The sequence below is a fragment of the Hyla sarda genome, chromosome 12 (genome assembly GCF_029499605.1).
Source record: "Hyla sarda isolate aHylSar1 chromosome 12, aHylSar1.hap1, whole genome shotgun sequence".
Classification (NCBI taxonomy): domain Eukaryota; kingdom Metazoa; phylum Chordata; class Amphibia; order Anura; family Hylidae; genus Hyla; species Hyla sarda.
In genome coordinates, this window is record NC_079200.1 from 31,356,981 (window position 1) to 31,372,303 (window position 15,323).

General features: G+C 42.5%; 1 long non-coding RNA gene across 1 annotated transcript in view; it reads left to right on the top strand.

The window, feature by feature from the left end:
• The first annotated feature begins 13,564 nt into the window (after window positions 1-13,564).
• The window catches only part of LOC130296342 (uncharacterized), a 69,305-nt gene continuing 67,546 nt past the window's right edge, over window positions 13,565-15,323 (top strand). Inside the window, exon 1 of the long non-coding RNA XR_008849181.1 lies at window positions 13,565-13,620. This is a non-coding gene — a long non-coding RNA (uncharacterized LOC130296342). The remainder of the gene's footprint in view (window positions 13,621-15,323) is intronic.

Genomic DNA, 15,323 nt, shown 5'->3' on the forward strand with positions numbered 1-15,323 from the left:
ATAACAGTAAGCATGGTGCTAGAGATGATAGTACATAGCATGGCTTTAACAATGAGAAATAATATGACCCACCTCCTTAGGTACCATAAAAAAAATTACATTGCCTGGGCGACTTCAGCATTTTACTTCTTCAGCATTTTACCCCTACGCGATCAGACACTTATCCTTTATTCTTTGGATAGGGGGTAAGATACTGGACTACCCCTTTAAGCTTCTTCCCACCCCCACCCCACCATGCTAAATTTTATATTCACACTGTAATAAAGTTCATTTCTGTCCTGTGTTAAATGGGTTAGCAAGGAATAGAAAAACATAGCTAGTTTCTTCCATTTCTTCCATACCCACTTGTTTTGTTTTCTGGAAGTTTTGGATATCTGCCACTGCAGTTTTTGAGCCAAAGCCAGAAGTGTATTCAAAAGGAATAGGAAATATAAAGGAAGGACTTATACTTCTCCTCCCTTCTGGATCCACTTCTGACTTTGGCTCAAAAACTGCTTTTTTTTTTTTTAATCAACTGGTGCCAGAAAGTTAAACAGATTTGTAAATTACTTCTATTTAACAACTACTTAATCCTTCGAGTACTTATCAGCTGCTGTATACTACAGAGGAAGTTCTTCTCTTTTTTGAACTTCCTTTCTGCCTGACCACAAGTGCCCTCTGCTGACACCTCTGTCCATTTTAGGAACTGTCCAGAGTAGGAGTAAATCCCCATAGCAAACCTCTCCTGCTCGGGTAGTTCCTGATATGGAGAGAGGTGTCGGCAGAGAGTACGTGTGGTCAGACAGAAAGGAAGTTCGAAAAAGGACTTTAGTATACAGCAGTTGATAAGTACTGGAAGGGTTAAGATTTTTAAATAAGTAATTTACAAATCTGTTTAACTTTCTGGCACCAGTTGATTAAAAAAAATGTTTTCCAGTGGAGTACCCCTTCAACTTTAGGGTACGTTTGCACACTCATAACTTGCTGCATGTTACGCTACCATTCATTTCAATGGGTCTGGCAGTCTGTAAATCTGTGGACTGTCTGCAGACCCATACAAGTGAATGTTAGCGTAACTCGCAATGGATTTACCGCAACGGGAAACCAGCTGCTAATTATGAGTATGAACATATTGGTGTAAGGAAAAAGGAAACATTTGATTTAATCTTTTTACTTGCATTTCAATTTACGCTGTTTACCATACGGTAAAAATAACAATATGGGGGGAATTTAGCAAGATCTGAGCAAAAGGAAAGTTGACCAGTTGCCCACAGTGATCAATGGTATTGCTTCTTTTGTTTTTTTAAAATGAATGTCTAAAGACTGGCACAGTGTATTGTATATTTGAGCATGCCTTTTAAGGGATTAAACTGATATTAGAGTTCCTGCTAGTTAGCGCTGGAGCTCAGCATTTATGAGACACCTAAGCTCTCACGATACCCAGCACAGGAGACCCATGATGGGTGGTTATCTGTCTGCTAAAACATATTCATATTTCAAGGTACAATAATTGACAATTTTTAATACACGTTCATTTATCAACATGTTTTCTAGTTGGAGTTTGTTTTTTTTCTGATACATTGCTAGATCTCTTGATTTGAGAGTCAATATGCTGCATACCTGCAATAGCCATCATAGTAAACGTGGAAACTTATTGTCTTATTATTGTGTGTAGTATGACAGTAAGCTCAGTGGCATTGCTAGGGTTGGTGTTACCCGGTGCGGTAGAAAATGGTGTCACCCCAAAGTAAGTTTTTAGCCTGTTGTGACAGACGCCACGGTGTAGCGCATTGTGAAAAATTCCAGTATAATAATGAAATATACCAATTGCCACAGAATGGGAAAGCGTTAAAGAAGTTTTCACCATTTAAAACTACAGCTCACAGAATGACTTAAAGGGTTACTCCAATGGAAAACATTTTCTTTTAAATCAACTAGTGCCAGAAAGTTAAACAGATTTGTACATTACTTCTATTTAAAAATCTTAATCCCTCCAGTACTTATCAACTGCTGTATGCTCCACAGGAACTTCTTTTCTTTTTGAATTTCCTTTCCAGTCTGACCTCAGTGCTCTCTGCTGACACCTCTGTCCAGACAGACACACAAACACACAGACAGACACACACACACAGACACACACACACATAGAAACTTGGAAACTTACCTGGCCTGCGCAACACTTTTCTCCGGCAGCGGCCTGACGAGTGACGTCACTGACATCCTCCTGCGCGGGTCTGTAGAGAAACGTCACAGTGACGTGGGGGAGGAATGGGTGGCCGGGCGCAACAGAAGCTAAGGGGTGGGGGGAATGGACGGCCGGGCGCAACAGAAGGGGGATACGGGGGGGCTTGTAGTGCTATTGATCGCACAGCCGGGCACAGCTGAAAACTGGGGGGGGGGGGGTCGTAGCGTTGCGCAGCTGAAGGGCGGGGGTGCTGAGCGGCATGGTTTTACCCCATCAGGCTGGTGTCACCCGGCCCGCACCCCGCTTGCTATGCCACTGAGTAAGCTCCCTGTAGTGGTGGCTATATGCAGCCAGCATTTTTTGTTTAAATCTATGTTTCTACAATGGATTTAGAGCCTTGAAGCGGGAACGGGACCTCTAACCACTATAAAGATTTATGAAAAAATAGCTTTTTTAAAATCCAATTTAGGTAAAAAAAATTCCAGGACAGACATTCATTCACAATGTCTGTTAGTACCACTGGAAGACCTCAAGCCCTAATACAGGTTATAGACTTTGTCAAAAAAATTTGTACCCTGGGTTGGTTTACCCTCAAAAGTAAAAAAAAAGTAAATGGGGGAAAGTTATCAAAACCTGTGGAGAGGTTAGTTGACCAGTTGCCCATAGCAACCAATAAGATTGCTTCTTTTATTTTTTAGGGGCCCTGTTAACTCCATAAAGGGGTACTCCAGTGGAAAACATAATTTTTTTTTTTAATCAACTGGTGCCAGAAAGTTAAACAGATTTGTAAATTACTTCTATTAAAAAATCTTAAACCTTCCATTAGTTATTAGCTGCTGTATGCTCCACAGGAAGTTATTTTCTTTTTTGGGTGTGTGTAGTGCTATTGATCTCACAGCCGGGCGCAGCTGGAGACTGGAGGGGGGGGGGGGGGGTTGTAGCGTGGCGCAGCTGAAGAGCAGGGGTGCTGAGCAGCATGGTGTCACCCCATCAGGCTGGTGTCACCCGGTGCGGCCCGCACCCCGGTTGCTACGCCACTGAGTAAGCTCCCTGTAGTGGTGGCTACATGCAGCCAGCATTTTTTTTTGTTTAAATCTATGTTTATACTATGGATTTAAAGCCTTGTAGCAGGAACGGGACCTCTAACCACTAAAGAGATTTTTTAAGAAATAGCTTTTTTAAAATCTAATTTAGGTAAAAAAAAATCCAGGACAGACATTCATTCACAAGGTCTGTTAGTACCACTGGAAGACCTCAAGCCCTCCCCAATGAGGAGTCTGGCAGTGGTTTATTCCCCTCACCGTTTTGCGAACAAAGGTATGCTCAGCTAAGCCAATGTGTATGGGAGTTCAAGAGGTATAGCTGTTTTCTAAATCAGCAGTAAGCAGATGGCAGATGTGTAAGGCCAACCTTAAAGATTTGACACAGTTATACTGCTTATAAAAATTATAAAAATAAAAAAACAGTTATTTTTTAAGTACATATAAATCCCATATAAATTTGATAAATGTCTGTGTCCATTTATCAAATTTGCAGGAAAAAAACCTGTAAAAAATCACATACATAAAAGGGGTAAAGTAATAATCATAATAATAATTTTTACAGGGCCAACATATTCCGCAGCACTTTACAATTCTGAGGTTACATCTACAGGCAATATTTAAAAACTAACCCAACCCCACAGAGAGACCTAAATTAGGCTGGGTTCACACCTCGTTTTGTAACTACGGTTCCCGTATACGGCTGGGAGGAGGTGTGGGCGGGGCTTAATCGCGGCGCCCGCACTCAGCCGTATTCGGGAACCGTATTTAATGCATGTCTATGAGCCGACCGGAGTGAACCGCAGCCTCCGGTCGGCTGTGTTTTCGGCCGTATGCGGTTTCCCGATCGTAGGCAAAAACGCGGTCGACCACGTTTTTGCTTGCGGTCGGGAAACCGCATACGGCCGAAAACGCAGCCGACCGGAGGCTGCTGTTCACTCCGGTCGGCTCATAGACATGCATTAAATATGGTTCCCCTATACGGCTGAGTGCGGGCGCCGGGATTAAGCCCCGCCCACCCCTCCTCCCAGCCGTATACGGGAACCGTAGTTACAAAACGAGGTGTGAACCCAGCCTTAGAAAGAAAGAATATACAAAGGAATTAGAAATTAGAAATTGGAATAGTTTAAATCATAGTCTTATCCATGACCATGCAATCAGCCATATGGCAAAGAAAATATTAATTTGTTCAGTGTGTCCTTTTTATCAAAGCATAGTTAAACAAAGATGTATACTGTAGATCAAAGCTGTCTAGCCACTGACAGACAATGTGAAAGCCTGTACTAGAGCTTTGATATTTAAATGTGAGTGGCATCAGGGGGTCTACATATTGGCAGAAGCCAGACATTACAGTGAAATGAAAATTACACTACTACCTGACAGTGTGGTGTAGCAGCCTCAGGTATAGTCAGCTGGGGTAAGAGCCTGTCATGGGTGGCAGGTACTATGAAGGATGGCGGTGATCAATCATGTATTCCACATAATATTGCCCAAATTCAGCCTTAAGCCGCAAAGAGTACGAATGCATCACTGTTTTCAATGATACATCTTATTAATTACATTCATACTTAAACTGATCCATTATAACAACTGATGTATAGTCTGACCAATGTAGCTCGCTAACCTAAACTCTTCTATGTAAAGAAATCATATTTTTTTCTACTTAATCATTCATTACATTTGCAGTTTAGCAAAATGGTATTTTCATTATGAAAAAAATTTAACAAATGCTGATTATTTTATTGTAGCATTTTCTAGTGGGGCATTTTATAAACATATTTTAGGGTCCATTCACCCACCACATCTGCAGCGGATATGGCAGAGAACAAAGACATCTATGATATCAACAGTTCAAACATTTAACCCCTTAAGGACATAGCCCATTTTGACCTTAAAGGGGTACTCTGCGGCTCAGCGTTTGGAACAAACTGTTCTGAACGCAGGAGCCGGGAGCTCGTGACATCATAGCCCCAACACCTCATGACGTCACAAGGCTGGGCGTGACGTCATGAGGGGGCGGGGCTATGACATAATGAGCTCCCGGCGCCGGCTCCAGCGTTCGGAACAGTTTGTTCCAAACGCTGAGCAGCGGAGTACCCCTTTAAGGACAGAGCCATTTTATGCAAATCTGACCACCTTCACTTTATACATTAATAACTCTGGGATGCTTTTACTTATGAATTTGATTGAGAGATTGTTTTTCCATCACATATTCTACTTTATGACAGTGGTAAATTTTTGTATTTTTGATACTTCAAAAATTTCATGAAAAATTTGAAAGTTTAGCATTTTTCTAACTTTAAAACTCTCTGATTGGAAGGAAAATAGACATATAAAATAAATTATATTTTGATTCACATAAACAATATGTCTACTTTATGTTTGCATCATAAAGTTGACATGTTTTTACTTTTTGAACACATTAGAGGGCTTAAAAGTTTAGCAGCAATTTTCCAATTTTTCATGAAAAATTATGAATCTGAATTTTTCAGGGGCCAGTTCCGTTTCAAGTGGATTTATGTTAGAAATACCCCATAATGGACCCCATTATGAAGACTGAACCCTCAAAGTGTTCAAAATGACATTCAGAAACTTTGTTAACCCTTTAGGTTTTTCACAGGAATAGCAGCAAAGTGGAGCAGAAAACTCAAAATCAAAATTTTTTGCAGTAACATGTTCTTGTAGTCCATTTTTTTTTCATTTTTACAAAGGTTAAAAGAAGAAAAAGCCCCTCAAAATTTGTAATCCAATTTCTCTTGAGTAAGGAAATACTTCATATGTGGACGTTAAGTGCTCTATGGGCGCACCACAAGGTTCAGAAGGGAAGGAGCAACTTTGGGATTTTACGCCTACACATGGGGTATTTCCGTACTCGGGAGAAATTGCGTTACTTAATTTGGGGGGCTTTTTCTCCTTTTACCTCTTGTGAAAATGAAAAATAAAGGAAAATCCCAGCATGTTATTTTAAAAAATGCATTTTTTAAACAAACATGCTGGTGTAGCCCCAATTTTTTTAATTTCAGAAGTGGTAAAAGGAGAAAAAGCCCCCAATAATTTGTAACACAATTTCTCCCGAGTACAGAAATATCCCATATATGGCACTAAACTGTTGGCTTGAAATACGTCAGGGCTCTGGATTGAAAGAGCGCCATGCACATTTGAGGCCTAAATTGAGGATTTGCATAAGGGCGGCTGAGGCTATGTTCAGACGGTGGAATGGCTCCATGGAAAATTTGCGTGCGGACATTCCACCGACAGCAGAGCGCTGGCAGAACATCCTGGCGCTATGAGTACTGGGAAGTGCCCTGTCTCATAGATGGCAATGCATTTCTGTGTGGACTCCGCAGAAAGAATAGACATATCTATGCTTACTGCGGACTCTGGAATTGGGATTTCTGCTGCAGAAACATCTGCCCCGGAAATTCTGCCATGTGCACAAGAAAGCATCTGGGTGCTGGGCCGCAAAAGTTTGTTTGAGCCGCCATCAAATTGACAAAGTCCTCACTAAAAAAATAGAAAAGTAAAGTCCATTTCAGTGAGGCCTATGGGGTCAATTTGGATTCCTGGGCGGCCAACAAACCCAGGAATCAGTGGCTCATAACTGTCCGGACTGGGGTCCAGGCGGGGTCACCTATATGGGGTGACAGGGGGAATTGTATAGGGGACAGGGTCACTAGTATGGCAGACCAGTGGCGTTGCCAAGGTTGGTGTCACCCGGTGCGGTAGAAAATGGTGTCACCCCATACCTTCCCCCCCCCAGTAAGTTTTTAGTCTGTTGTGACAGACACCACTGTAGTAGCGCATTGTGAGAAATTCCAGTATAATAATCAGAGATACCAGTTGCCACAGAATGGGAAAGTGTTAAAGAAGTTTTTACCATTTAAATATACAGCTCCCAGAATTATTTAAAGGGGTACTACACTGGAAAGCATTTACTTTTATATCAACCGGTGCCAGAAAGTTAAGCAGATTTTTAAATTACTTCTATTTAAAATCTTAATCCTTACAGTACTTATAAGCTGTGGTATTCTCCATAGGAAGTTATGTAGTTCTTTCCAGTCTGTCCACAGTGCTCTGTCTGTCCATGTTAGGAACTGTCCAGAGCAGGATAGGTTTGCAATTGGGATTTGCTCCTACTATGGACAGTTCTTGACATGGACAGAGGTGTCAGCACAGAGCACTGTGGTCAGACAGAAAATAAATTAAAAAAGAAAAGAACTTCCTATGAATCACTTATACAGCAGCTAATAAGTGCTGGAAGGATTAAGATTTTTAAGTATAAATCTGTTTAACTTTGTAGCACCAGTTGATAAAAAAAATGTTTTCCAGTAGAGTACCCCTTTATGCAGTGGTGAGGTTATGCTGGGAGTTGTAGTTTCCCTCATCATAACTGTAGAACTGACAAGTGACTACAGCTCTGATAGCATCAATGAAAAATAGCAAACATGGATCTTTGCAGGCGCATGGACAGCAGTGGATAAAAGTTCATGGAGTCTTCAATACATATAGATATTTATTTTAAGCACATAAAAGCAACGCGTTTCCTGCCCGTAGCGGGCACTTCATCAGGCAAGTGTGCATGTATCTGCATGTACAGCTCTGATAGGACATAGAGAGGAGAATGTACAATGATATCAATGACTACAGGTGACGTCTTCTCTATAGTCTTCCCTTATCTAATTCAGATGGTACATACCGCCAGGACTTGTTCCAGCTAAAACTTCTCTCTGCAGAATGTGACGCCCAGACGTCTCCTCACTATGTCAGCGCATTCTCATCCTCTATATGAAAACAAGTATTATTATAAACCTGCCAGACACTGTATCTTCTAAATATAATACTACTATACACTACACTCTTTGATTATAAACCTTCCATACATCATACCCACTGAATATAATGCTACCACACACTGTACATTCTGAATATAATACCAACACATACTGTACCCTCTGAATATAAATCTGCCACATACTGTACCCTCTGAATATAAATCTGGTGGTGTTGCTAGTGGATGATGGGGGTGCTAGTACTGGGGGGGGGGGGGGTGTTGCTGGAGGATGATGAGGGTGCTGCTGGCCATCCCTCCTGGGAGTATCACCTCCATCATCCATTGGCAGGATCATCCTCCTGGCAGGAGCACCCCCATCAGCCACCATCAGGATCTGCTGACGAGTCACACACACACAGTCACACACAGTCATACACACACGCAGAGTCACACACAGTCACACACACAGAGAGTCACACACAATCACACACACACACACAGAGTCACACACACAGACAGTCACACACAGTCACACACACAAAGAGTCACACACAGTCACACACACACACACACAGAGAGTCACACACACACAGAGTCACACACACACAGAGTCACACACACACACACAGAAACACAAACAGAGATAGAGTGAGACAGACACACACTCACTCACCCATCCATCCACCGCAGCGCTCCTACTCTCCGGGTGCTCTGCGAGTGACGTCACGTCCTCCTGCGCGGCCCTGCAGAGGGACGTCGGGACGGTGCAACAGAAGACGTGGGGGCGCAGGCCAGTTCACTGTGCAGGTGACCGGGGGGGGGGGGTTTGCTGATGGGTGCTAGTACGGAGACAGCGCAAGTGAGGACGGGGGGGTGCTATTACAGAGACAGCGCAAGTGATGACGGGGTGGGGGGGTGCTAGTATAGAGACAGCGCAAGTGATGACGGGGTGGGAGGTTGCTAGTACAGAGACAGCGTAAGTGATGACGGGGTGGGGTGCTAGTACAGAGACAGCGTAAGTGATGACGGGGTGGGGTGCTAGTACAGAGACAGCGCAAGTAAGGACCGGGGGGGGGGGGGATGGTGCTGCTAGTACGGGGACAGCGCAACTGAGGACCGGGGGCGTACCTGGTGTCACCCCATCAGGATGGTGTCACCCGGTGCAAATCTCTACTGGTATTGCCCTGCGGCGCCACCTTCTGGGGGGCTCATCATCACTGGATGATAATGGGGAGGAGAAAGAAATGTGGGCTCTTTCTCCTCTCCTTCATTGGCGGTCTCAGTGTTTTTATTTTATTGGGGAGGGGGGGTGTACGTGTAAATGTAGTGTTTTTTACTTCATTTCAATGTGTAGTGTAGGTGTATTGTAGTGCTTTTTACATTTACTATAGGCAATTTTTGCAGTGCAGTTTTCTTTTTTGCACTTTTTGGGGAGCGTTTGGGGTCAGTGCCACCAGCGACTGTTCTGCACTGTGTGGCCGGACAGTACTCTGTGTTCAGAGTGTGCTGATTACTGATCAGTGAATTATTACTGATCAGCACTTTTATTTGGGTGCAGGGTTGCTGTGTACCCCAAAAAAGTGCTGATCAGTAATAATTCACTGATCTGAACACGGAGTATGGTCCGGCACAGACCTCATACTCCCCCAAAAAAGTGCAAAAAAAACCCTGCACCCCATAAAAAGCTAGGAGCATCCAGCAGACCAGTGGTCGCCAAGGTGTGGCCCTCCAGATGTTGCAAAACTACAACAACTAGCATGCCCACCCGCCGCACACCCACCGATACTGCCACGCACCCACCAATCTTGCTGAACACCCATCTATACTGCCATGCACCCGCCGATCCCACCACAACTGCACACCCAATTGCTTATCTGGTTAATCAAACGAGGTCCCAGGCTGTCAGGCGAAAGTGGTCTCCCGCCGGACACACCGGAACTTTAGCTGATTAACACGATCAGTGCCGAAGGAGCACATATTTAATGAAAACCATATATATAAAGTGGAATGCGCGAAGGTATCGCGTCTTCTGCCATATATATATACGGCATTCTGCGGGAAGGGGTTAAACACCACAATTAGTACTGAGCTAAGTGCCATATTACAGGATTGTTATTGGATGATTATCAGCCGAACCGGCTGGTAATTGGTAGTGGCCGGTAAAAGGTAGTGTTCACATGTTCAGATTTTTTATTGCAATTATTGAATACAAAGACAAGAACAGATCATAAAGTAGGGATATGTATAGAGGAAAGACAACAAACCTGATTTCCTTTGTCAATGATATAGTCCCGTACAGTACTTAGGCCCTGTCAGGTTAAGTCCCTCTGTGTCCTAGGTGCCCTCCTGAAGTGTCTCCCCATAATAATATATGTAATGTATAGTGTTATGTATAAAGGACCTTTAAGTTAGTCACATGATGATGTGTTCACATGATGTGTTTGTTACCCAGAGAGCACCAGCTAACCTGCAGCTTGACCTATGGGCTTTAGGCTCAGCCCCCTTTATAAGAGGGGCAGCCATTACAATCTCTCTATTCTACCTCACCTCCTGCTGAGGAACAGTAAAGACCAGACGTCTCAGAGCTAGTGTCCAGCATATCTGGGGGCCTCAAGCCACCTACAGCCACATTCCAGTAAGTCAAGTCTATGTCTGCTGTCACTACCTACAGTAAGGCTACCCTTAACCCTTACCTGGTCTTGGACTATTATTGCCCTGCCTAACATTGGGATAGAGGTACTACTGTTCAGGTGGTTACCAGGAAAACCACACCCTGGTGTCACGAACATTTAGGGGTTAATAACACATTGCCCTTGGGCTACAACATCTGCCCCATCCACCACAGCATCGCACCCAGAGACACCCCGTGGCTTCACCACATATTTATAGCATGTTTTAATAACCTTTTTGAAAAATATTATCTATATAAAAGGTTAAAGGGGTACTTCGCTGCTCAGTGAAAAAACTGTTCCGAACGCTGGAGCCGGTGTCGGGAGCTCATGACGTCATAGCTCCGCAACCTCATGACATCAAGTCCCGCCCCCCACAATGCAAGTCTATGGGAGGGGACGGGACAGTTTGTTCCAAATGCTGAGCAGCGGAGTACCCCTTTGAGTAATTTCATGATTATTGTACTTCTCAATATTCTTCATTGCTGTGCAATTCGATTGTGACAACATCACAAGACAATCCAAAAATGGTAATCAGTATCTCCAGAATTCTTAAAGATAGTGTTAAAGTCCGGGGTAGGGATCAACGCCCCTCCCCGATCACAAACTGTAATATGTTGTTGTTTTTCAACTATGTTTCTTTGATATCGAGTGATGGAGCGGAGTGTTAGTGTAGCATGTGGGATGGTGTATAGCTTAGAGAACCTAGGCTGTATATTGTACTGTCATGCTTTGTGTGATTGTAATTTATTGTATGAAGCTCTTTCAATACCTAAACCGGCAGACCCATATTGGGCAATGTTCCCTGCATTGGTCTAAGTGCAAGGGCGTCAAAAAGTGTCAGACCAGTCTAGATCGATAACACATGGGCAAAAGCAGTACCAAATCAGCAAAGAGTTAATAGGAACAGGCCAACAAGTCAGATCCAAGAGAGCTGGTAAAAATCAGTACGCAGTAAAAAAAAAAGGTCAGAAAACAGGCAACAAATTATGTCACAGGAGGTCAGAACAGATATAGGAACGTAGGGAAAAAGGAACTATGGTGACTGGAAAACCGCAATCACAACAGGTAGTTTAAATATAGCACCTCTGAGAGGTGTGACCGCCAGCATTAAAGCTGATTGGCATGGTGCCCACACCTTGGGCACCATGGGAGGAGCACATATGGTGCTGGAGCCAGGACGAGGTACAATAGAACATAACCAATCCTAAGATCAATGTACAACCACTAACCACGCTGCAAATCCATCTCCCATTACATACTTTACAATATACAGTACATACTGGCCTATAACAGCATATGCACTCAAACCTGGGTAATTGGAGCTAAAGGAGTACTGTAATGAATGGTATGGAGAAGATGGTCTGGTAGGTTGCTATGGTCACATCCTGTGGACAGTTCAACTAGCATGTACATGGCTCCTTGCTCTTTACCAGTTGTTATTAATGTCCATACAAAATCCGTAGATTGCAAACTTTGACGTCCGTTAGTCTGCATCACTTCTGCCAATAGTTGTGATGTCACTTCCAAACACAGGTGCCAAGACTATATAGCATGAATTTACATATGCATTTTTTTCTTGTAGCTCAAGCAGCATAAGCACATTGTTTATTCCTCCTGGTGCAAGTTAGGAACGAGTGCCATGACTAGACTAATAAAATTATAATTGCAATTCTAGTATACAAAGCTTGTGAATGGTTTTGACAACAGATGTCTCTTTTATATAAAAACATAAAAAAAGGAATCACCATGGCATCACCATGCACAGAACAACCCTAACCCTAATATGATATAATTATTAATCCAGAACAGTGAACACTGTAAAATATAAATGACAGTGTTGCTGTAAATATGTTATTCTGCCTCAGAATAATAGAAATTAGAAATAAACTAAAGCTTTTCCAGCAAAAAACAAACCCTTATACAGGTCCATTTAAAAAATATATTAAAAAAAATGTTTTTATTAAAGGGAAACAACTGGTGCCAGAATGTTTCACAGATTTGTGAATAACTTCTATTAAAAAATCTTAATCTTTCCAGTACTTATCAGCTGCTGTATGCTCCAGGGGAAGTTCTTTTCTTTTTAAATGTATTTTCTGTCTGACCACAGTGCTCTCTGCTGACACCTCTGTCTGTCTCAGGAACTATCAAGAGCAGGATAGGTTTGCTATGGGTATTTGCTCCTCCTCTTGACAGTTCCTGTGACAGACAGTGGTGTCAGCAGAGAGCACTGTAGTCAGACAGAAAAGAAATTAAAAAATAAAAGAACTTCTTGTGGAGCATACAGCAGCTGATAAGTACTGGAAAGGTTAAGATTTTTAAATAGAAGTAATTTACAAATCTGTTTAACATTCTGGCACCAGTTGATTTAAAAAAAAATTGTTATTCACCGGAGTACCCCATTTATAAAAACTAAGGATAGGTGATAAGTGTCAAATTACAGGGAGTCTGACAGCTGGGACCCCCTGCGATCTACTGCACTGCATCCCCACTCTCTACATGAAAAGAGTGGTGTTGACCACACCATGAAGCTGTGGCCGACATGCCCCCTCCATGCAGCTCTATGAGTCAGAGATTGCAGAGTGCAGCACTCCGGCTCTCCCATAGAGCTGCATGGAGGGGGTGTGTCGGCCACATCTTTGTGCTGTGGTCGACACGTCCTATTCAGGGGGAGAGCCGGGGTGCCATACAGGAGATTTCCCATTGTTTGGTATAAATAAAACCCTTCAGCATTCCCTCTGGTGTCCTGCTCTGGCCCCCCTCAATGATTGTTTTACTGCAGCTGCAGCGTGACTGTCAGCTACTAGGTAACCTCACCCCTGTGGTCATACTGCAGCTCAGAGAATCACTGGCCACATTGATATCCCTTCTTGGCCATCAGTTGGCTGAGCAGCAGTTTGACACACTGGGCCCGGGTGCTTTCGTAGACAACAGTTATGCTGCAGCTGCAGGAAGAAGAAGATTATTGCGGTTAAGGTAAATAGACGTTTGCTATCTTGAAAGTTCTCACATCAGCAGACACAGCTCAACAACACATTTTAAGATCAGATAATACAGAACTGTAGAACTCAATGCCCAAAACGAGCTCTCAAGTCTTGCTTAAAAAGTCTACGGGGTAGATTTATCAAAACCTGTCCAGAGGAAAAGTTGCCCAGTTGCCCATAGCAACCAATCAGATCGCTTATTTCAATATTAACAAGGCCTCTGCAAAATGAAAGAAGCGATCTGAATGGTTGCTATGGGCACCTGGGCAACTTTTCCTCTGGACAGGTTTTGATAAATCTCCCCCTATCTTCCTATATATATTAACCCCTTAACAACAACTGATGTAAATGTACGTCATGGTGCCATGGTACTTAACGCACCATGACGTACATTTACGCTCCGCCATGACCGTGAGCATCGGTCCAGGGACCCACCGTAATGGCGGATATCCGCAATCGCCATTAACATCCACAATCGACATCCGTCATTAACCCCTCAGATGCCGTGATCAATACAGATCACGGCATCTGCGGCAGAGAGGTGCTTTGAATGGATGAACGGATCGCCCGCAGTGCTGCCGCGGGGATCCGATTATCCAGCATGGCAGCCGGAGGTCCCCTCACCTGCCTCCGGCCGTCTCCAGGGGTCTTCTGCTCTGGTCTGAGATGGAGCAGAGCAGACCAGAAGATTGCCAATATCATTGATCAGTGTTGTGCCCTATGCATAGCACTGAACAGTATTAACAATCAAATGATTGCTAGGTAAAAAAAAAAGGTAAAAAATTAGAAAAATCCCCTCCCAATAAAAATGTAAACCACCTGTTTTTCCCATTTTACCCCCAAAAAAGTATAATAAAAATAAATAAATGAATAAACATACTTGGTATCGCCACATGCGTAAAAAAAATTAAGAAGTCCCAAATTGCTGCTTTTTTGTCACATCAGCAAAAGTGGTACTGATAAAAACTACAGATCATGGCGCAAAAAATGAGCCCTCATACAGTCCCGTATACGGAAAAATGAAAAAGTTATAGGTGGTCAAAATAGGGCAATTTCAAACATTCTAATTTTGTTAAAATAGTTAAAGATTTTTTTTAAAGCAGTACAATTATAGAAAAGCATATAACATTTAATTTAATCGCATTAATTTAATCAATTTAATCGCATTGACCCACAGAATAAAGAAAACATGTCATTTTTATCGTAAAGTGTACAGCGTGAAAACAAAACCTTCCAAAATTTGCTAAATTGCAGTTTTCTTTTAATTTTCCCACATAAATAATATTTTTTTCTTTGCGCCGTACATTTTATGGTAAAATAGGTGATGTCATTACAAAGTAAAATTGATAACGCAAAAAACAAGCCCTCATATGGGTATGTGGATGGAAATATAAAAGAGTTATGATTTTTAGAAGGTGAGGAGGAAAAAATGAAAATGTAAAAATAAATAAAATTGGCCTGGTCCTTAACCCCTTTTTCCATTTTTGCATTTTCGTATTTTCCTCCTTACCTTTAAAAAATCATAACTCTTTCAATTTTGCATCTAATAAATCCATACGATGGCTTATTTTTTGCGCCATCAATTCTACTTTGTAATGAGTCATTTTACCCAAAAATCTACGGTGAAACGGAAAAATAATAATTGTGAGACAAAATTGAAAAAAAAACAAAACGCCATTTTGTCAATTTTGGGGG